The sequence below is a fragment of the Colias philodice genome, unplaced genomic scaffold (genome assembly GCF_061535455.1).
Source record: "Colias philodice isolate Cphi_HAF_F1 unplaced genomic scaffold, ilColPhil1 Martin Lab GWU primary ptg000018l_1:1-1108441, whole genome shotgun sequence".
NCBI classification, from domain to species: domain Eukaryota; kingdom Metazoa; phylum Arthropoda; class Insecta; order Lepidoptera; family Pieridae; genus Colias; species Colias philodice.
Window position 1 is genome coordinate 424,043 of NW_028322190.1, and position 23,448 is coordinate 447,490.

At 33.0% G+C, this 23,448-nt stretch overlaps 1 protein-coding gene across 4 annotated transcripts in view; it reads right to left on the reverse strand.

Moving 5' to 3' along the window:
* The window catches only part of LOC149474831 (zwei Ig domain protein zig-8-like), a 325,102-nt gene extending 303,144 nt beyond the window's left edge, over positions 1–21,958 (reverse strand). For all 4 annotated transcript variants that reach the window (XM_089714096.1, XM_089714095.1, XM_089714093.1 and 1 more), the window contains exon 1: positions 21,816–21,958. The gene's annotated coding sequence lies outside the window, so the exon portion shown is untranslated. The remainder of the gene's footprint in view (positions 1–21,815) is intronic.
* Between the last annotated feature and the right edge of the window lie 1,490 nt (positions 21,959–23,448).

A 23,448-nucleotide genomic window follows, 5' to 3' on the forward strand; every position in this document is an offset into this window, starting at 1 on the left:
GGAGGCTACAACCGCTCACCCCCCCAACCGAGCGCCAGCTGACGTTCACGAGGCTTTATAATACTATACTCTCATGCGTCTGACGAATTATCTCTTGAGAGGAAATAGTTAACCAAATTTGCACCTGGCTCCCTAACCATAACTTTGGTGTTTCTACACCGATTTACATGATTCTTTTTTTATTGAATAGGTAATAAAATAATGTTAACTTTTTTTAATTAGGGATGAGTAAGAGTTTTGTAAACGTAAGAGTAGACAAATATAATCAGAAAGCTCCGAATTGCTAAGCTATTTTTATATAATAATAATAATTTAAAAACATTTGTGTCGTACATGATTTCTATGTAGCTTTAACCATTAAGGCTGCACACGCGACGGAAGCTTAAAAAATGGGTAACTTCTGCCGTTTTCCCAATATTTCCCTTCACTGCTCTGCTCATATTGATCGTAGCGTAATAAAAAGTATACTATAACCTGCCCAGGAGTATGAAGAATAATTGTGCCAAATTTCGTTAAAATCCGTCGTGTAGTTTTTGTTTCTATAACGAATATACAGACAGACAGACAGACAAAAATTTTACTGATTGCATTTTTCGCATCAGCTGTAGCGATCCCTTATCACCCCTTCATAGTTTTTTTTTTAAATATATTTCATGTACAGAATTGGCCTCTCTACAGATTTATTATAAGTATAGATTATTACTTATCACTTAATTGCGATAATTGTTTTCAAATATTTACACAATTATGTTAGCGAGTGTTAATTTCGAAACAATATTTGCGAATCGAAAAAGTAAATAAATAGTTCCTCTACTAAATGAGTTAAAACCTAAATTTAGTAAATAAACGGCTCAATGGTCCGAACTAAATGCAAATTAATGGCGGAATGTGGCTCTGTATTATATTTAATGTCAAATTAAACGTGAAACTGTACTGTTTCAATATTTATTGTAAAAGTTACCTCATTTTGAACTATTGCTGATTTGTAGTGAACTTTATTGTATGTAGGGACCAATATATCTGCATGATATACGCCGATTGACTTTTTATATACCTTTAAAAAGCAAAAATATCAGCCGTTAATTTTTGTAATCATTCCCTTTTCTGAGAGCAATATAAAAGACACAAAAATTACTGTAACAATAACATAGAAATACTGTAACAATCATCTGAAGATGAAAATATCAAATAAAAAGACGTGTGGCACTCGGGGACTGCCGAGCCCGTCGGAGTGGGGAGCGTGAGGTTTTTTCGTTACGGAATTTCTCGATTCGGTCCCCGCGCTCAAGGCCCGCCATAGAAACTATGCAATAGCTTAAAAATAACTAAAATCCTTTCAGCCAAAGCTACAATAATTAATGATTTTCTTATATAAATATAGACTTACTATAAATAGTCACGACTTTATAAAATATATAGACTTAAAATAACACACTTAACATTTAACTTCAAATCACACCAATTATACATAAACCCACTGAAGTTTCTAAGAAAACGCTGTACAGTTTCGCGAAGGGATCTATTTTAAAGTGCACTTAAGTTAAGCTAACCTGACGTGCGGACAGACAGAAATACAACAGGATATTATATTTAAAGCGAGTATCCACACTTCAAAGGCGCGAACATTGCGAAGCATTTGTGCGGGAATGCGTGTATTTTAACTTTCAAATATTGGGGTTATGTATTGTTGTCTGTATTAATAAACATTTTTTTTAGATTTTCTTATAATATTTAGGTATATACTTGTTGCTGTATGTGGAACAATAATGATAATAATATATTTCTACTTAACTCTACATTCTCGTCACTATCGACTGATATTGACGAAAATGTAGAGTTTAGTAGAAATATATTGAATGAGAAAAAATTCTTTAAAAATACTGGCTTTTATGCCACATCGTCCTGATTAGCTATTTAACCAATTATTTGTTTTTACTTACAGTATCTAAACTTCAGTAAATGTTAAACTAGAAACAAATTTTCTCACTTTCGTTAATTGGGTGCGAACAATGGCTTCTATATCACACTTCTCAATTCAAAACTGATTTCTTGTTAAATTAAAATATTGCAACCCAGACATCTATATTATATCTACATATTATAACACTAACCTTGACCCCATTTCCCTACCTTTCTCATAAAGATAACCCCCATATGTGCGCATATTGAAGGACTCATATTATCTGTCACTTTCCAAATGTCAAGCCACAGATTATTAAATATTCTTAACAGTCCTTCAAATATCACAGAGAGCGCAACGTCGCTAATATAATGTTATATAGGTACTCTGTTCCTTTGTGAAACGCTGAATACAATTACATATCAAAAACCACCGTTTTGTACAGTTCCTGAGTTTTATATTGGCACAGATTAAATAAAACGCTCCTGATCTCTTTTCTTTTTTCATTTCATAAGCGTTTAGAACCATAAAATGTATTCTTATTTATTAAAAGAGACAAAAAAGCTCTCCAAAATGTTCTTATATAATCGTTATTAGCAACTATTTCAAATAAAATAAAAGAATTATTGTATACGAGTCTAAATTTAATTATAATAATATCCAAAAGAATCATGATAAATGAATCGTAACAAATAATAAAAACGAACAATGATCATAACTCGCTAGAGCCTAACAAAAAATGAAATCTCAATAACAAACTAGAAGTATAATATAAAAGCTCTTAAAACGGCGCTGGAGCTAAAATAAAATGTCAATATTCAGTCTGATAAAGGCCGCAAATCGTTCTAGATCTAGGCAGTTAAAATTTAAACATCCGACGCAATTTGTCGGCGCAATCAATAACATTGAGTTGAAAGGAATTCCAATATGGCGCTGGCGCTGGATTACAGAAATATCAACGATAGAAGACGCCTCACTGTGTCGCGGAACTATTTGCTCAATTCCCTTTTTTCGCGTCGCTTGAATATTCAACCAAACGGGAGATATTACAGACCAAATACCTATGTACTTTGTGGATCTTACTGTTTGAACGCTTCCTTATTTTTGACGGATTCGAAACTTAATATACACAAGTAGGCAGCTCAAGAATGCTCTGTGGATAATAATATTCAAAATATGGAAATAAGTATGTCAACAATTTTTCCAATAACAGTACAAACAGAACGAATTTAAAGACGATATTATGTACACAAACATGCTTTCAAAAGATAAACACATTATGACTACATTTTCTTCACGCCACTTTTATTTTAATAGACTGATTGTAACTTATGAGATTGCTGTACATCTAAAACAAATTTAGTTCTTTATGAAATTACTAGATTTCCGCCCGCGGCTTCGCCCGCGTTTGCAAAGGAAAACCCGCATAGTTCCCGTTCCCGTGGGATTTCCGGGATAAAAACTATCCTATGTGTTAATCCAAGTTACCCTCTATATGTGTGCTAAATTTCATTGTAATCGGTTCAGTAGTTTTTACGTGAAAGAGTAACAAACATCCATACATCTATACATCCATACATCCATACATCCATACATCCTTACAAACTTTCGCCTTTATAATAGTATTAAGATTAAGATACAGAGTGCAGTGACACACATACGTATAACAAGTACCTCCGCTAACCTCACACAACCTACATACCGCACTATAACTGACACTGCCCCAAAAACGTATCTAGAATCTAGATCAAATAAACCGTCTGTTTTGAATACATCATTACTCCTAATACGTTTCCAACCCATTCAGTGAGCCCAATATCTGATATTAAAGCCATATTATAGTCTGAATACGTATACAAATCTGTTCATAGTGAATCCAGTTTCGACTTCCTGTATCAATGGGGCTGGACGAATACACTAGATCAAATAACTCGTTATGCATTTGGTACAATTTTCTGTAATATTTTGAAATATTTTGACTGAGATTTAGAGTTAGCCTTGATAGGTGGAAGTTAGGAATGTAATAATAATCCTGAGAAGTATAGACTGATTATCACATTAAAAATAATCCAATTATTCAACTGAATTTTGATCATTTTAAACTATTATGATTGATTTTGCAAAGTACTAAAAAATAATAAGATAAACTTGTAAAACGGTAAATTTCACAAATTGTTGTTCTGAATGACAAATTTGTCCGACAACATTAATTATAAGAGCTTTAACAGACTCTAATTCATTTAGCAAATTAACAACGCATCAGTTTAATATGTTTGTTAAATAATTCCTGCTATAACTCGCATACTTCCTCATATTTTAAATCATGAATCCCATTACACATTTCTTCCACACTAAACATATTCGTCACGAGACGCCAGCGACTGTAGGTACTAGTCCCGCGAAAGCGTTGGCAAGCAAAGTGCCAAGGATTCCCTTTGAGCGCCGCTAGTCGCTCCGTACCTACTACCTACTGCCGACGATTTCACAAGCTTTCATATTTTATTGCCATACAAATGCTTTGAGTAATTGAAACGGGAGTTTTGTTAGTATTTATTTAACATTTGTAAATGTTTGATATTATTATATCGATGTTTTATTCATAGATTTACCAAGTACAATTACTTATTATGGGTATTGAATCTTGTTGTCATAAAACAGAGATATCATAAAATACAAGAAAAATAGATTTTCTATTGTAACTAAAAATTCGCATCTTCCGTTGTGTTTAATGTCGATAGAATATAAAAAATAACCTATATGTGAGTCAGAATTATAAAAGTTTCTTTTACCGTAAACGTGTTGACGGAAAAGTGCAGCTTTTTAACAATTTCTATCAAACGTATTAACTACAAACAATCAGTTTTGAACTCTTCAAAGAATACCGATGGAGTGGCAAGTACTTGAAAGGAAACCACGTGAAGCAATTGTAGAGCCTGTGGCTACAACAGACTTCTTCAGAGGGTTTGTATTGAAGGATGCGGTTTACACTCTGCTAGGGAACATTGCGTGCTCTGAAAAAACTCGGTAGTACTGGACAATGATTATCTGTATGTTTTCCATTTAACTTTTAATAATCATGTTTGCAATTTTGTACGCATTATAACTTTCTACACAATTAAGCACTAAAGTTCTTCACACTATTTACATTTGAGATGGTCATTTTGAACTCTATTAGTTGAATTCTCATTTGAAATTCTGAATAAAACCATCGTCACAAAAAACATAGCAAACAAGTGCTGCTGCGCGTATATTATTATTACAATAGACATAGAAAAAACGATAATCAACAAGTTGGACATTTTATCTAACCTATCAACCATTTTAAATACAAAATTGCATCAAATTCAATCGCTAAGCACTGGTATAGCATGTCCATTGAATCGCAACTGGGAACCAAATAATGGCAGTAAACCCTCATTGAATGACAGACGAACTGCTGATTAGCGCGCACGGACAGACTCACCTCGATATACTAATGTATTTAGGCATATCCGCTTTGCAATTTGTTCGATAAATTACGTAATGTTAAGTAAAATATTGAGTCGAGGTTAATACTTTTTGGCGATACTCAAGGGCTAAGTATGTTTCGAGTTTGCTGTGCTGTTTATGTGATGAGATATAAATTTTAGAGGATTAAAAAATATGCTGTCTGAATTCATTTTCTGTTCATGGTTCCATAATCTTAGCATATACTTACAGAAAAGTACTATGTCGTGGACAATTTTTGGTAGACTATTATAATAGATATAATTAAGCACCTGTACAAAAATAATAAACTGAATTGAAAAATCTGACAGCAATAGAGCCCTAAATAATTTAATAAATATAAGTAACATAATTTCTGAGACAACTTTGAAAGTGAATTAATTTTCACGAACTTTTGCTTATATTTTAGTAACTTTCTAGTTCTGTTACACAACTTTTTCAGTTAATTGAACAATAATGCGAAAAATTGTGTTTCCAAGTTGAAGAAGGTTGAGAACTTTACTTGTCCAAGTGCAAGTGGGAGTCCATTAAACTTTTGGCACAAGTTTTTAAATTTACTATTTCATACTACAGCAACACCTCTGTTTAATGTACATATTTTGAAAGATATTTTTGTGCATTTTCAATTTTGCCTTACTGCTTTGTTTTTCAAAATTCTCATTCTAACAACTCTCATTTATATTCCGTTGTAGTTAAAACGAAATATTCGATACATATAAGGTATAATATGTTTAGGTTATGTATACGAATTAGGATACGTGGTACCATAGTACCTCTCTAAAAGCGCACGAGAATCTTCACATTAATACTCGAACTCTACCTTCCACGTAATAGAACAAATACTGCATAAACATACATTACAAAATTCACCAAAAGATCGAAACAATATAATGAAGCGTGATATTCCATCGCACAACATACTACAAGAGTACATAACCGGATTACCCGGTCAATTAACAGACGCAGGCCATCGTAACACTACCGGCTATTTATACATGCGTTAATTAATCAACGTAGTCGATATTATTATAATCTACTCGCTGTAACCTGATATTAAAAGTTTATATTTTAAATTTGGCACCAGAGCTTCATCTGTGTAATATATCATTTACTATATAGACTATATGACATAAGGCTGAGATATTATAAACCAAATGAGATATTATACATTTCTTAATGTAAATACGGATAATAACAATCTGTTCAAATATGTAGCTCTAAATATTAGACACATATACCAAGATAAGCTAACAATCAGGAACCGTTCAACATATAGTAACCAATGTAGGCTTTCGAGGACTCGATTGTGACGCGTGACCGGTCAAACGGTACACGTCCAGAGGCTTTTCATTAGCCAACCTAGAAACTGTATTTCGGTTTGATAATGAAGTTAACTTGTGTGTACATTGTTAACATAAGCTTATCAATGATCTCGGCTCGGCCCAAAAGAATATTAATATGGTATATTCAGGTATAATACAGATTTACTGAAAGATTCGATTCATTTCATCATATCTTTATAGTATGTATTGTTTAACTCTCTTTTATACTTACAAAACTTCTCACAAGTGTTGTATAAAAATAGTTTTAGGTGATCTCTTTTATTTTAGTGAACTTCTTTAAGGACTAGCAATAGTAAAGATATAACTATTAGTCTTTACAAATAATTAATAATAGCTTATTTAACAATGTAACTCCGAATCATGGACGTATAAAAAAAGACGGACGCCGTATTACGAACAAACAACGTGAAGCCACCATAGTAAGCTAGCGATCGTGTAAAGACAATAAACACGCACACACTCTCACCATAGTAAGCTAGTCGGCCGCCATTACGTCGTGAACTACCGACTGATTAACTGCGTCACTGTTTCAAAAAAATATTTAAAGTGCCGTCTTGCGTGGTTAAATGGTGTCACAACAGTACAATTTTAAATAACAAAACACGAGGGATTACATTCCACAGGGAAGCAAGTTATTTCTTTTATGTTTTAATGCCAAAATTATTACGGCAAAATTTATAGAAAAAAATACAGCCGCCATTGTCAACAGGACAGCTGTTGCCATGGCAACATGGCACACACACATGGATGTTTCGCCGCCATTACTAGGCTTCACTCAATGTTTAGGCGATATACCGTCCGTCTTTTTTTATACGTCCATGCTCCGAATATAAATAGTTGATGTGGGAACTGACCCAAGTGCACTATTATTATTCCAATAACCGTGACATAAAATTGCGATCCATTTCTTTCAACATTCCTCAGCCGATTAAAATAATTTACGTCAATAATCCAATGTAATTTCATTCAATAAGCCAATCGCCTCAAAAATCGCACCCGAATGAATTACGTCACAGAAACAATAGACGAAAATTTAATTTCCTGCCTGCGATTACGTTTTTAATCCGACCAATTCAATGTCATATTTTATTCGAGTTTTACGTGAGATTCGTTTACAGGAAGGGCCATTTTTGCATTCCGTGCTGGGAGGTGAAATGTTTGCGATCGTTTGTTACTTTCCGATTTTAAAATCACAGTAATAATTCTTTGTACAACCAGTTAAATTCTTCGACAGTTTTAATTATCTTAATTCGATACTAAATTCTTCTTTACTTTTATAAAAAACTAGCGGTCCGCCCCGGCTTCGCCCGTGGTACATATTTACGTTTTCTCTACATAAAAACCATCCTCGTACTTCAAGGAATATAATAAAAAAAGAATTATCGAAATCGGTTCAGCCGTTCTCGAGTTATGCGCTTACCAACACATTTTGCGATTTTTTTTTATATATAAGATATCTTGTATGATAAATACAATCAAATTTATACGACCACTAAAATCATAACCATTGTCAAACGGTTGTTTAAAAGAGTTTAAATATATGTTTTTTACCTAAGTTTATTTTACTGTAAACTGCAAGTTCTAAGCAGCTGATAATAAAAATATACTACGGAACCATTGCGCTAAACACCCCCACTCGGCCATTTTAAAATCTCGAAGTGAGTATTTCCTTATGACATTATGCCGGTTTTTTATTAAATTTGATAGGCGTTGGGAGCGGATTGTTTAAAATGATATCTCCGGTCTGTTTCTCGTTGAATTATAATTCTTTTACATTCGTTTCACGTTATTGAAAATCAGGGAAATGCAATCAGTCTATAGACGTTTTATATCTTATAATTTTCCAAATATAAACTTGGCAATTTTGGACACGGAATCCTGATATTTATAATTTACTTTCAGGTACATGTTAAATTCATACACTTTAACTTATAAAACAAATTTAAATTAATATATATATAAATATATGTATTGCTTTTAGAAGAAGAAGGCTTTATAGAAACTGCTTTCACGAAATGACAACGTTTACAGAAGTTTACTGTTAGTACTAGCGCTACAAACTATATGTAAATGAAACTAGCATATCTTAATACAGTAGATCATCTCTTGGTACGTATTTAGCAACACGACAATGGATTGCAATTCATTTCATATTATCTAAGATGAAGATTTGTCAAACATTTCATAGCGGTAGATTTTGACCACTTGACCATCTCTTAACAAAAATCACACCAGTATATTATTCTCCACAACACTGATCAGCGCAATAAGCTGGCTCTCGGGGAAACTTAAATCAAAAACGTGAGGACAGCGGGGGGAGAGGGCGAGGGCGGGGCGGGGTGCGGGGCGGGGTGAGAGGGGAACTGTCCACGGGACGATTTATAGCCCCATAGTGTTAGTAATGCAAGCGTGATTTCGATTTGGTGGAGGATTTTCCTGTGTCAAATCTCGAGTGTTTCATTTTCCTTATGTGCTTTTGAATGGGAATTTTATGGAGTATCTACCCTCGTCGTGGCTTTAAAAGTAAGCGGTCTGATGCTCCGCTGTTCTTGTGTTATTCCAAGTGTGTAATATTACAAATTGTAACAAGTTTTTACGTTAGTTCTAATCTCTAGGAGTGCAAGGATAAGTGAATTATTATTTTTTGAAAAACTTGGACTGAAAAAGATGAATTACCATATTATATCACTTTATGATAATGAGGAAATATAAGACATAAACAAACTTAATTAAATATTATGAAAGATCGAGTGTAATGCAAAATACAGCTCCAAGCTCCACTAGGGATCTCAGGGCTTTTATTACCTTAGACGTTTGAATTTATTTTCTCGCTGTTTCTTCCAATTTATTAATAAGTGAAGCTTCCCTTAGGGTACAAGGTAAACAATTTTTGTTTTCTTTATTTTGTTCCTCACTTTGCGGTTAAGTAGGTCAGCTTTTGTGTACGCGAAACGGATTCCTGTTTCAAATTCTACTCTTTATGCATTTTAGTTTAAATTTATGTAGTGGACTTCAGGCTTTGTTTGTAGCAGAACAAAAATACCGAATCAGTCGTTTTGAATTTCGGAATAACGATTATAATTTAAAAATAATTTGGAAAATCCAAAAGTGCACGCCTCATAATTTTTTTTTAATGAATATTTATTAATTATTATTTTTGTTTATTTAATAACAATTAAACCACATCGAATCAGACCCTGAAAAATGAAAGGGTTCTATTCCTGAGCATACTCAAGCGTAAGAGAAAAAAAAAGACTCGATTAGTAAAGTATTTCGGTCGCTATCGTGTTAACAAGAAAAAGGATCCGCACATACAGACACAGGGACGTCCAAGACAGAACTTTTTTAAACTGTTTTTTAACTAGTTTAAATAACAAAAATGACATCAAAAATATCATGAACGTTAAAAATAGTGTTTTTTCTTAATATGTGTGTGTATGTATTATCTTATCGGTCAATTAAGGAAAGCTGGCATGTTCACAGTACTCACACTTATGCAATTTTACTTACAGTATGTTAAAAAATAAATGCGACTCTAGTTTCATTTTAGACTTGAATGTTAAATGGTGCGTTGTAGATAAATATATGCAAATATAATTATGAAAGCTCTCATAATTTACCTGTAAAATTATAATTTAAAAGGAAATTAATTGATGAACTTAATTATTTATTCTAATAATAATCAATTGGATAAAAGTAATTATCAAATAATAATTAAATTTCAGGTCATAAAAACAATACAAATAACACGTGTACGCTCACTCCCAACACACGGATGGTTGTTTTGATAATGATTTAAATAACGGACGTCTTCTGCAGTTGCGGAGCAGTCTTGTCCTGACTTTGGTCGAGTAAAGATATCTAAGAAATATTATATTTGTAGTTATTCCATATGTTATTCCATATTTTTCTAACAAGATCCTTATCATCCAAATTTCCACATTGGTGAGTAAAATTGACATTTCTAATGAAAATGAACAAAAAATTAAATGATTTTATTAAATACTGTAAAATAGTCTATAATTCTTCCGTTTACTGTATCACAAAATTCTTCATAGATTTTTAGATATTCGTACTACACCAATTACATCACCCTGTATTTATAAACAATTGCAAAATAAAAGCTACACATAGGCCGGGAGATACTGACACAAAATTTCGGGTCATTTGTAACAGAATGGCGGTTCTACAGGGGTGACGCAATGACAAAAAGAAAAATGATGGTCAGAACGCTGGTACCGGCGGACTAGTCGCGTGGGCGTTAGTCGAACTCGTCGGATAAATAGCGAAAGTCAAACGATTTGTAACCCAAAAATTTTAGAATTTACCGATAGCCCATAAAAAAGATGTAGGCGGTAGTGTCTTGCCATACTTTTCCGGTGTAACAACGAATAAAATCTTACAATAAGAAAAAAATCTTATACACATTCGTCACCTCCCACAGGTATGGCATTATCACACTTCTATTTATAATCATTCAGGAGTTGTTGAAAAAAAATGTAGGGTGGTAGGTACACATCGTTTGGCGAGAAAAAAAAAATCAAAAATTTGCAGATTTTCCGCGGTATGGCGACTATTTGGAATCGTCCGAAAAGTATGGCATGACGATTTTAGTAAATGGCTGCACGACGATGGTTAACTGTGCAAAAGTTAGCCCGGTACAAATGGTTGAATTGTTTTTTTAAATTAACGCATTCACGTCGGTAAGGTGGACTGTAACTTTGTAAGACACATCGTAAAAGTATGGCATGACACTACCGCGACCGCCTACATCTTTTTTAAGGGCTATCGGTAAATTCTAAAATTTTTGTGTTACAAATCGTTGGACTTTCGCTATTTATCCGACGAGTGTGACTAACGCCCACGCGACTAGTCCACCGGTACCAGCGTTCTGACCATCATTTTTCTTTTTGTCATTGCGTACTAAGACCCCTCTAGACCGCCATCCTGTTACAAATGACCCGAAATTTTGTGTCAGTATCTCCCGGCCTAACATGTGCAATGTGTAAATGTGTTGACGTTCCAGCTCTTCTTAATATAGGTTATACAAGTGCAATGTATGATACATAAAGACATTTTAAGTTTGAAAAATCAGATGTTTTGCGCGAAGTGACAGTAGTACCCACCTCAACGCTTCGCTTATGAGGCGTGCAATATAATCAAAACAATGTTTGTTTGTAAAATTTGATTAAATGAAGTTCAATTAATCTACGATTAATAGAAATAGATTAAAAATAAATATTGTCAATGTGTAATTACAATCATCTACAAACAGAAAACATATTCATAATTAGAAGCTCATAAAAATGTATTTACTCAGGTACAATACAATAACATTTAATTCATATGAAAAGGAATTTATTTCTAAGTTGTTACCAAATGATGGGCAGCCCTGTAGTGTGCCAACAAATCTGAAGGCCACGAGCGTGTTATCGTATCCATCCTACTTTGGTTACTTTATCTTAAGTGTCTCGACGATATGTGTACCTATAGTAGTGAGTAAATAAGTTGTTTGGATGTTATTCTTATATTGTAATTCAAAGTAAATCATCTAAAATGAATGCTTGATATAAATATCTCTATTTGACACGATAGTCCATCCTACTCAAATAAATGCGAAAGTACAGGGTGGACCAAAAGTCCGTTTACATTTCAAACGATGATTTAGAAGAAACTATTTAAGTAAGATGAAATCTGTTTATTTATTTAAAAAATACATAAATAGGGATTTTATTTTTTTTAAATCACATCGTCCGTATGTGATCCTTCACTATTTTACACTGCTGCAATCTGGAGCGAAAATTTTCAATGATGGCCTCACAAGTGTTTCGTGAAATGTTAATTCTCATTTCCATTCGAATATTGACTTTTAATTCATCAAGAGACACCGGATTACTGTTGAAAACTTTAATTTTAAGGTATCCCCATAGAAAGAAATCCTTTGGGCTAGGTCCGGACTACGAGGCGGCCAGTTAATGTCACATATTTTAGAGATCACCTTTTGTCCAAAAATTTCACGAACAGCGAGTCATTTAAAGTGTGGCATGTGGCCCCGTCTTGCTGAAACCACGTTCGTTGATTAAAACCATCGAATTCCTGTAGCGCTGGTGTAAAAAAGTCCTGTACCATGGCAATATACCGCTCTGTATTCTCTGTAACAGCATTTTCACGAAAAGACGCTCTTAGACGCTCTACGTTTTCGGGGTCTCTTGATGTTCTAGGTCGGCCGGATCTTGGTTGATTCATTCTTGAACCTGTCTCCTCTAACTTTTGTACCCATTTCCTAATCAATTGAACTGACGGAGCTTCATTTTTACGCCGTATGTTGTAATGAACGCAAAATTTTCGTTGCGCTAGCGTGAAAGAATCGCTGTTGCGGTTGTGCTCGCGCACACAGAATGCTCGTTGCTTGTCGCTGAACGACTCTATGGTACTGAATTCCCATAGACCGCTCTAGCACTACGTACCCCTCCCGCCCCAACCCGTTGTCGCTGCTTGTTGCAGCTACCGATTAAAATTTAAACGGACTTTTGGTCCACCCTGTATGTGAGGATGGATGTATGTAGGTTTGTTACACTTTCATGAAAAAGTAGTGGACGGATTTGGATGAAAGTTTACAATAATATAGATTATACATCACTAGATTTTCCCCGCTGCAGCTCTAGTATGCGGCATATGTAGCGCGTGTAGCGCGGCATATCTAGTATTTTATATAGAGGCTTTTTCATATTTATTATTAGTATGAATTTTAAACATTTTAAAAGCTAAGAAAGAAATATCATAAAACAAGATTCAAACTACGCCTCTAACGAACTTACCAAAGCTATCGAGTTTATACTTTCTTTTTAAGTATCCAAAGGAACACTGCGCCATCTATCAAAAGTTTCGCGAACATCTTAACCAGAGCGATCACTATTTCCTTGTATATAAAGCTTTATCAGATCGCGGATCCAACGACAAAATGATATTAATATAATTAAATGCAAAAATTATAAAAATCTCTTATAAGTTAGAGTTTGTGATTTAAAGATAGACTAGCTTACCGCAGCGGCTTCGTCCGCTTTGACTAAAACCTAATAAATTATATAGGTACTTAAACCTTCCTAAAAAACACATCAAAATCTGTTGCGTAGTTTTAAAGATTTAAAGCATACAAAGGAACATAGGGACAGATAAAGTAATTTTTTTTATAATATGTAGTGATATACAAATAGAGCTTATTAAGTTCTAAGTTAGTTCTGATTTGAAATAATATGCTCTAATATGATTGCAAAATCAGAAATGTTAAAAAAAAGAGCATGTTAATCCATCAGTCCCCGGAATCACAGACACAATAGAAAATCTATTGTGTCGCGGTCGGATCTGGCCTCTCGGTGGTTGAGAGGTTAAAGATAATTTCTATATCCAGTTATCATTTTATTTCGGTACACAAAATTATTCACGTGTAAACCATTAAGAATCAAAAATAATGCGAACCTATATGCGAACACATAACGGCCAAGTATTTTTTCCTCTGGCTGGCTAAGTGCAGCCCGCCATTAATATTTTAACGAGGGGCTTGTGTGACTCAATAAAGAGGTAAGCCATAAAGAAGTCGATGTCGTAAAATGCCATTTACTGCAAGCATTACGGTTAAGTTCATAGTTAAGTTAATCTCCCGATGGATGGGTTGAATTTACGGGGTTGCTGTTGCCTGTTACATAAGTCATCATTATTCGTCGAATTTTGGAATAAAACCTTAAAATGAGTTAAATATAAAACCAAATATGCACTTCCCTATAAATCGACAAACATGCATACAGAAGTTGATTTTTACATGTTATCCTCTATTTCAATACATATAGTAGAATATTGTTAATATTGTGTAATATGAATAAACTAAACTTTCAGCTACCAAATATTTTAATATCCATAGACATTTCATTAAATATCAAAAAGGAAATCTTAAAAATGCTACGAAAATATTATTTTTAATAATGAAATCTACATTAGCAACGTAGAGATGGCTACCTTCGTAGAGCGTCTACACGCTCTACGAACCGCCTACGCTACGTCTACGACATTATTGGTTCGATCACCTACAAATAGAAATTAGGTTGAGAATCAATTATGTTATGACTTGGAGTGTTTTTATGAGAACTATATAGAAAGGTACACTTTAAGTATTTATATTTACACTCACTAGCTTTTTCCCGCTACTCTGCCCGTTGCCCACGTTCTCTTTATGATACAACCTATATTCACGGAAAAAATATTGTATTTTATAGCTTATGTTATATTCCGGTCACAATATAATTATATATAATGTTCATTGATCACCCAAGTAATCGTATTATAAAAGGAAGATTTAGCCAAAACACTATCCATATTTTAAATACTATTTTAAACTATTTTTACTATTCACTCAAGTAACAAAGTACTATCGCTTCACGAGTTACATTAATTTACAATAACATCCAATTGGATGTGAATTTGTATTACAATTGTAATACAAATATTTGCTTTCCAATGAGACGTCTAAGTTTAAAGCTTTATGATTTAATAATAACTCATTTCAGCATTAAACGCCAGCGCTAAATTTTAAATCCTTACTTGAAATCGGTATAATAACTTAATACTTCCCGAGGAGATGGTAAAGTTTTAACGTGATTAAGCACCAACTTGTAACATTTCTAAATGGATTTTTCCTCTACTTGTTTTGGTTTGGTTATGTTTTAAATGGGAAAGTTTATATATTCATAATTTAATCAATGCACGGCTTTGAAGTTATATTGAATTAAAAAGTAAGGTAATGGTTTGAAAAGAAAGTAAATTTTAAAATTACACATCCTAAAGGCAGTATTGAATACAGTTTTTAATTAATATTTATGTCTATGTCTTCTTCTTTTTTATAATATGTAGTACTAAAGTAATAATTGTTTTTGTTGAATGCGTTTTTCTATATTTGCGTATATTCAGGTAATTCAACTTAGTTTACTATGGGTATATTTTCTCTTGTATACAACAACAACAAGAATGATTTGTATAAACATTTCTTCGTATATAAATAAGTGGGTCAAATATAATCAACATTATTTGCTTGAACACTACAAATGGACACAGGCCATTATCATTTGTAACCCGCAATTTACTCCAAAATTAAAATAAACATCAGCATAAAACATTCCAATTCAATTATTGAATTCGCCGAGAAAAGCTTGCTAATTAATTATAATCGTCCAGACCTAACGATTACCTGAGACATTTCGTAAACAAAGTTACCTCCAAACGACCTCCAAGTTAATACAAAATAAATCTCTCATTACAAGTAGAGGGTTTGCACGAAATCATAGGATTGTAAGGTATCAGCAGACAAAAGGCGTTGACGCATGAGTGAGTTTCGTGCGGTGTTTGGGGAGTTGTACCGTAACTGTACAATTGTCCAACTTATCTAGTACTTAACGCGCGAGCCATAATTAAAGGCGGTTTTGTAAAGCCGTATCAAGTATTTCATATAACATCGTGTCTGATTTGTTTTTTATTTGAATTGTTTGCAAAGTATTCAGTCAAAGTGTGCTATAGCTTTCTATATTAAGGGTGTTATGAATACATTTCACATCAGTTTTGTTAACGTTTTTTTAATGCTGAAGAGTTGAATCATTTCTCGTGGACATCACTGGACAATAGAAGCGCTTAATATTATCCAAACACAGACCACAATCTGCAAAACATACTCTTGTCTTCAGATTGATCGAGATATTTGTAAACATTTAGATTCGATGGAATACTGGAACGACTGGATTGTTTGTTTGTGGTAAAGCTTTGCAATTGAATTAATATATTTGCATTCAAACATTAAATATAAACATCCTCTAATACCGATTTTATAATTTAGTAGATATCATAACATTTTAAACGCCGAATATAGATAAAATAATTTAACAATGTATAATCATCAATCTATAACTAAACTACTAATACCCGAATACTTTTACAGTATTCCAACAGTAAGTTAAAGTAGTGAGTATATTATTATGAAACCAGCTGCCATTCTTGCCCTTAGTCCACTAAAATTAAAACCACACAGACTTTTCGTGTCCCATTTACATAAAGTTATACGTTACGCGCCGTTGCGTTTCCGCCGCGCGGTGTGACGTGCCATAATAATGAATTAATTGAACCGTATCCTCACGATGAATGCGCCCACAGCAGCAGCGGATGACGAGCCGAAACGAGACCACTTATCTCAGCGAACCATTTCAATTTATTTTTGTAGATTACTTGACAGTGATCCGAGTAATCTTCGTCACGTTTTAAAATATTGCTCGTATTGTTACACTTCCATTCAATTTGTGAAATTATACAATTTACGCAATTATTGGAAAACGTGATTCTGAGTGCGAAATATATCCTTCTTAGTGGGAATGTGTATGAAAAATTGTCCTGCAATTACTGGAGATATATAATAAAATAAAGGCTTCTTTTTGGAAATTGATTAAAGTGTTATAACATTGATTGAAAGAATTACAATTAATGAACCTTTGATGCCTAAAGTCCGTCTAGACCAATAGGTTTAGACATGAGGATTTTTCTTTTCAATCAAAAGAAATAAAGAGAATTTTTCAAATTATAAAGAGTGTTAGTATAAAAAATATCGCTAGACAATTTTACCATAGCAACCGTTTCAGCTGATTATATATTCGTGGTAAGAAAGAGCGAATATGAATGAGCCACTCTGCTGATTAAAATATATTACAAATGCGTATTATGTATTTATGTAAATAATTAAATTCAAGGTGTCGTGGAGATGAATCGTAAGATTACAATAATATAGTTCAAACATTAACACAACAAATCAAGATAAATAATCACAAACAATTATTATCTTAATCTTAATCTTAATCTAATATTCTAATATTTCTAATTTCTAATATTTCTAATATATATTATAAAGGCGAAAGTTTGTAAGGATGTATGGATGTATGGATGGATGTTTGTTACTCTTTCACGTAAAAACTACTGAACCGATTACAATGAAATTCAGCACACATATAGAGGGTAACTTGGATTAACACATAGGATAGTTTTTATCCCGGAAATCCCACGGGAACGGGAACTATGCGGGTTTTCCTTTGCAAACGCGGGCGAAGCCGCGGGCGGAAATCTAGTCAATAATAATTGTTGCGTTGTAGGTGGAACGACAAATACTTTAAGATATTTTACTTTGATTGTTTTAAACCTTATAAAATGCATGTAAGTTTATGTGAAGATTATACAATTCAAAGTGTTTTAATTGCAGTCCATTGCATTTAATTAAGTACCTTATAATTTGCAATTGCAGAAATTACACGTAAATTACAACCATAACAATATAATTTATATTTATTTTCATGACGAAACCACACAAAAAGCTGAAGTATGCATAAATCAGCATAAAATATGCTAATTATTATTATTCAGGAGTGATTATTATCAGCATACGAACGTATGTTACTGAAGAAATATTAAGTAACAATTAAAAGTTCTACTAATATAATATATTATAACAATTGCCACGCCCCGGCTCTGCCTAGGTTTCTGAAAAAAATGTAGCCCATATTATTCAGCTTTGACTTTTATACTACTCAATAAAAACACATTAAATTGAACAACCTCTTCCTTTTTTGTCGGTTAAATATCAGTGCAGTATTTCAAAACTTATTCGGTACGGACAAACATGAAAAATCTTTCCTCTTTAAATAATATAAGTATAGATATAAATGATTAAGAACGACAATTGAAGGCCGAAGACTCACTTCCTTAATCCATTATCATTCTATCCCACATTCCCATCCATTAAAATCCCATTTTCAACCGACTTTCCATAAAGGAGGTTCACAATTCATATGCCTTTTTATTACCTACGTATGCAATGAATTGTCTTCGATAGTTTCATACTAAATATTGATGTTGATAGCTTTAAAGCAATGAATGTACGAATAAATAATATATATTGATTTTTATTTAAATTACCTGTTTGACTATTTCATATAATCAATATCACAAATAACTGAATCTATTTTAAGACTTTCACGAGAAAATAGCTCATGTTATAATCAGAAACTCAAAATTTTATCATTTATCTAGATGTAACCATCACCAATAAGTTGAATTATAGAAGAATATACAATCTAATAAGTTTATATTTCACTTGTAATGTTCAAAATAGGCTTTTTTTCACCCGTATGGGGTCTATAACTTAACTAATCTACTTAATCTATTTTTTTTCTCTAATAGTGTACTTAAACTGAAACCAAAGCTGTAATCAACTAACTAAACTGTAACTGTATGTTATGGATTAATAAAGCTTATTTATTTATTTAATGTTCAAAATACACCATCATATCTAATTTAATGAACGATTTTCCTGTTTGTCCCTTATACAAATTGCCGCTATAAAAATTAATTAGTGATAAATCTCCATAGCTTTTTTATTCGTTGACATAATTTATGTGATGTTCAAACAGTCCCAAATTAGTCAGATGTAATAAGGTTTCTCTTAGTATGGATGCTTCGTTGTGGACCCAATTTTTCCATTACATTATATTTTGTTTAAGTCAATATTTATAAGATTTTTATTATAAAAGATAGCTTTTTCCCTCTTTCTTCTTCAAAATATATGACAACTAGCTGCTCCGCGTGGTTTCACCCCCGTGGCTCCACTCCTGTTAGTCGTAGCGGGATGATATATAGCCTTATAGCCTTCCTCGATAAATGAGCTATCTAACACTGAAAGAATTTTTCCAATCGGACCAGTAGTTCCCGAGATTAGCGCGTTCAAACAAACAAACAAACTCTTCAGCTTTATAATATTAAGTATAGATAATATTTTATTGGTAACATAAATTGTATTCTATCTCTTTTATTTGTTTCTATTGAGGATGATACATATATAAAAAAGATATCATGATCTTATACGTATATTGTATTTAGATTAATGAACAGAGTTATTATGCACAATTATTAGTTTTTACATGCACCATAGTGTATCCAAGTTTTATACTTACAAATCTAATTTACAGATATTTTCCTTTTCACGTTGAAAAATAATGCTAAGTATATATTTATTGGACAAAACAATTGCCTATTATTAGCAACATTAAACGTATAAAACCGCTTAAAACTGCGCACTGAATTATCATGCCCGACTGAATTTACCTCAGTCTACTGAGCCGAGCTATCCCATGTGTCCTGCTTTTATTTTCATCGTAATTGGATGAGCACCAATTCACAAAAAGAGCCTTTTATTGCACTCCTAATTATTAGGGTATTTCGACTGTAGTAAATAAATAAATAAATTGTTGTTAGTTTTAAAGTTTATATGTTTTCAAATCTTATACGTATAACAATAAGAAATACACAGTAAAAGTATGAGATATACATAGATATATAGATATAAGATGAACAATGCAAAGTCTAGTAGAGTCTATACAATAAAAGGGTCATTATTCATTTTCACTAAAAAAATTATACTTATTCATCGTTTCTCTACTTTAAAAGAAATTTGAAGAACACGATGCTGTATTGAATAGAAAAGAAGCCTTGTTAAGGCTGACCAGCCTTAACAAGGCTTCTTTTCTATTGTCCTTATACTTGTCAGTCGGGCGTGAATCGTAAGGCACGGCTCAGCTTAAGTGCTCTCCCCTCCCTTTTTATAGAAGCAGATTCTTTAAGTGTCCCTTGACTTCCTTACACGGTGTATGGATATATCCTAGATGTAGCAATATTTAGACATAATTAATAATTCTAAGCTATTTAAATTATTTGTTTATTCATATTTGAAACTTCATATAAATCTCGTCAACATCAAATAATAAGGAAAAAAGCTTATCAATTTAATGTCGTCAAACATATTAATATCCATATTAAAAGTTGTTATAATTATTATTTCAATATTGAACGCGCAAAATGAATACACAATCTGTTATTTACATGCGAAATATATTAATGAATAACGAAACTGACTCAAAGGGAAACAGGCCGGTAATTATTTACCCAAAACGTCTCATTAACATTGCTACTAAAATTACTCAGGGCTGTATCGAATGAAAGATAATTAAAAGACTGTATCGGATAAACAAATGATTTCTATTCCCACGAGGGATCTCTCCGTGTCAGCCACGAGCGGCGCCATTGCAAATCCTTGTTCAATATTTCGATAAAACAACGTGATCACGGTTTATGAATGTGCAATTAATGTAATTAATCTCCTTTATTGCCCGGAGTCACGATAAAACGATCAGCGATGTTAAAAACTACGTCCAATAACTGTTATCAATTTGATGAATCAATTATTCGATATTGGGGGCATAAATATCAAGAACTAAAATGTAAGCTCTAGGCTCTACCTCCGGGCACTAAGACGTTTAACAGATGAGATTACTTTATGTTAGGAATGGTTATTGATATATTTTTGAAATTTTCTCTACAATCGCTTGATTGTCGCTTCGTCGCTTCGCTATCGCTTGAAAAACGAAAGATTTAAGAATATTAGAAATAGATACATATGCATTTAAGAATAGAGACGAAGATTTAAAGGTCATCTATGTTTTAAAATATCAATTGCTATTAATCATCAGCTAAGCCTAGCTCTTAGAAGATAGTTATTTTTATCCGCAAGAAACAAATTTACACATAATCATAGTTTTTATTAAAAGTCAAGTAGTATCAATTTATTACTTGCTTGATATTAATTTTGATAATATTTACTATATTAGTTTTAGTGCTTTAATTACTTTATTTTGACTGATGTGACCTTATGAACTGTGCTATTTGCAAGTACGTCATACAAGATATACCTATTACCTACTCTACATACCGATCTCTTGTCTCTTGATATAAATAATATGTATTGTTCAAATTAAATATTTAGGGCGACTTTATTTGCTTTCAAAATTATTTCTAATAATCAGGATTCATCCTAGACAATAGATAATTATAAATTTAAGCCTACAGATTGGATCGAGCTGAAACGGCGAAACTGAGACGTGACCACCTCTCAAATATAGGTTATACTTCTTATCCTATAAAAGCTAACATTTAAGATTGCCCACATCCTCACCACGTACCTATGTCCGATCACCAGAACAACCACATAACCACAGAGTAAGCACAGGACACTCACATTTCAATCTACACACACAGTTCACAACACAGTAGCGTTTACGGTATACGGCACAATTCCGAAAATCGGTAGATCGGTAGATCGGTAGTCGCGTCGGCGGTCCGAAACACACTGCCGGAATCGTCGCGGTGTTCCACCCCCCACCCCGCGCTCCATCCCCTCCCCTCCAGCTCCCTTTCAGGAGCGAGTTCATCCTCATATAATTTTTCAATGAACTATGAACTGAATCCGCAATTAACCTAGTGTTATGTGAATTCATCTTGTTTGAAAGCTTTCTTTTGTAACCGCCTTTTTTGTAACGGCTTCATACTGGAATTACGTAACGTTTTAATATAAATGTGAAAAGTATTCATTATTTTTTATTGAAAAAGTTTGACTAAAATACATTTATTTTTCGGTATACAGAATCACGGTACAATCATTATACGAAAGGCTTTTCTCTAGTATGATTTTGAACCAAGCAGAAGGAACTCTATCTTATTAGACAAAAACGAAGCATTATGACTCTACATTTTCTCTCGATCTCTAACTTGGTGAAATGTCTCTAAATTTTTAACAGTTAGATGTTATATACGAAATTTACAACATGTATTACCAAAATCTTGCACTTAGTTAATGATAGAGTATTAATCCAAATTTTAGATAAATAGAGTGTTTATTATAAATTTAACTGTAATGACGATTTTCTGCTCTACTATTGTCCTTTAATTATAATATAAGAAAGCAGAATCCAGAATATTTCCCTAGTATATCTCCCGACCCCTTCAAGTTTGTCAAAAAAACTACACATAATTTTCTCATTAAAATCTGTTAAACTATTTTGGCATAAATTATACCTTTGTCATACCTATAATATTAAAAATACATAAAAGCAAATATTTTTCACTTTGGTATGTGTTTGGTATGGCTATGAAGAAAATTCGACTACCGTATGAAACTAGCTTAGAATGTGTCTATATACACACACATCACAAGCCCATTTCTTTTCTCACAAAATTCGACTTGGTACATCCCGGCTTAGAAACCGCAGCTATGTGGAATTTTCTGCCTATTAGAAAATTCTTCTTCGTAAACAGCTTATACATACCGGTTGGCTTGGTTGGTAGTGGACCTGCCTTCCAAGCCAGAGGTCGTGGGTTCGATTCCCACCCGGAAATATTTGTGTGACGTTTAGATGTTTGCTCTGTGTCTGGGTTTTAATTATCTATGGAAGTATTTATTTAAAATTATATATGTATGTTTATCAGCCATCTAGTTTCCATAACACAAGCGAAAGCTTAGTATGGGATCAGATCGTGCCGTGTGTGAAAATTGTCCTTAAATATTTATTTATTTATTTAAATAGGTTATACATACTTGAAGAATACAATGGTTTCTTAAAAGACTCGTCTGTAAGAGTTATAGCATAACAAAATTAAATAGCGTCCATGTTTTGTACAATTGCCAGCCATTTCACAAAGCAATTAAATGCTAATGCTGTTTCAGATGAAAAGGGATACTCTTTACTACACCTTCCCATTATTTTTCGAGGTTTCTGCTATTTTCTTGTTAAAGCCTAAGCAAACTTTGGTTTTAAT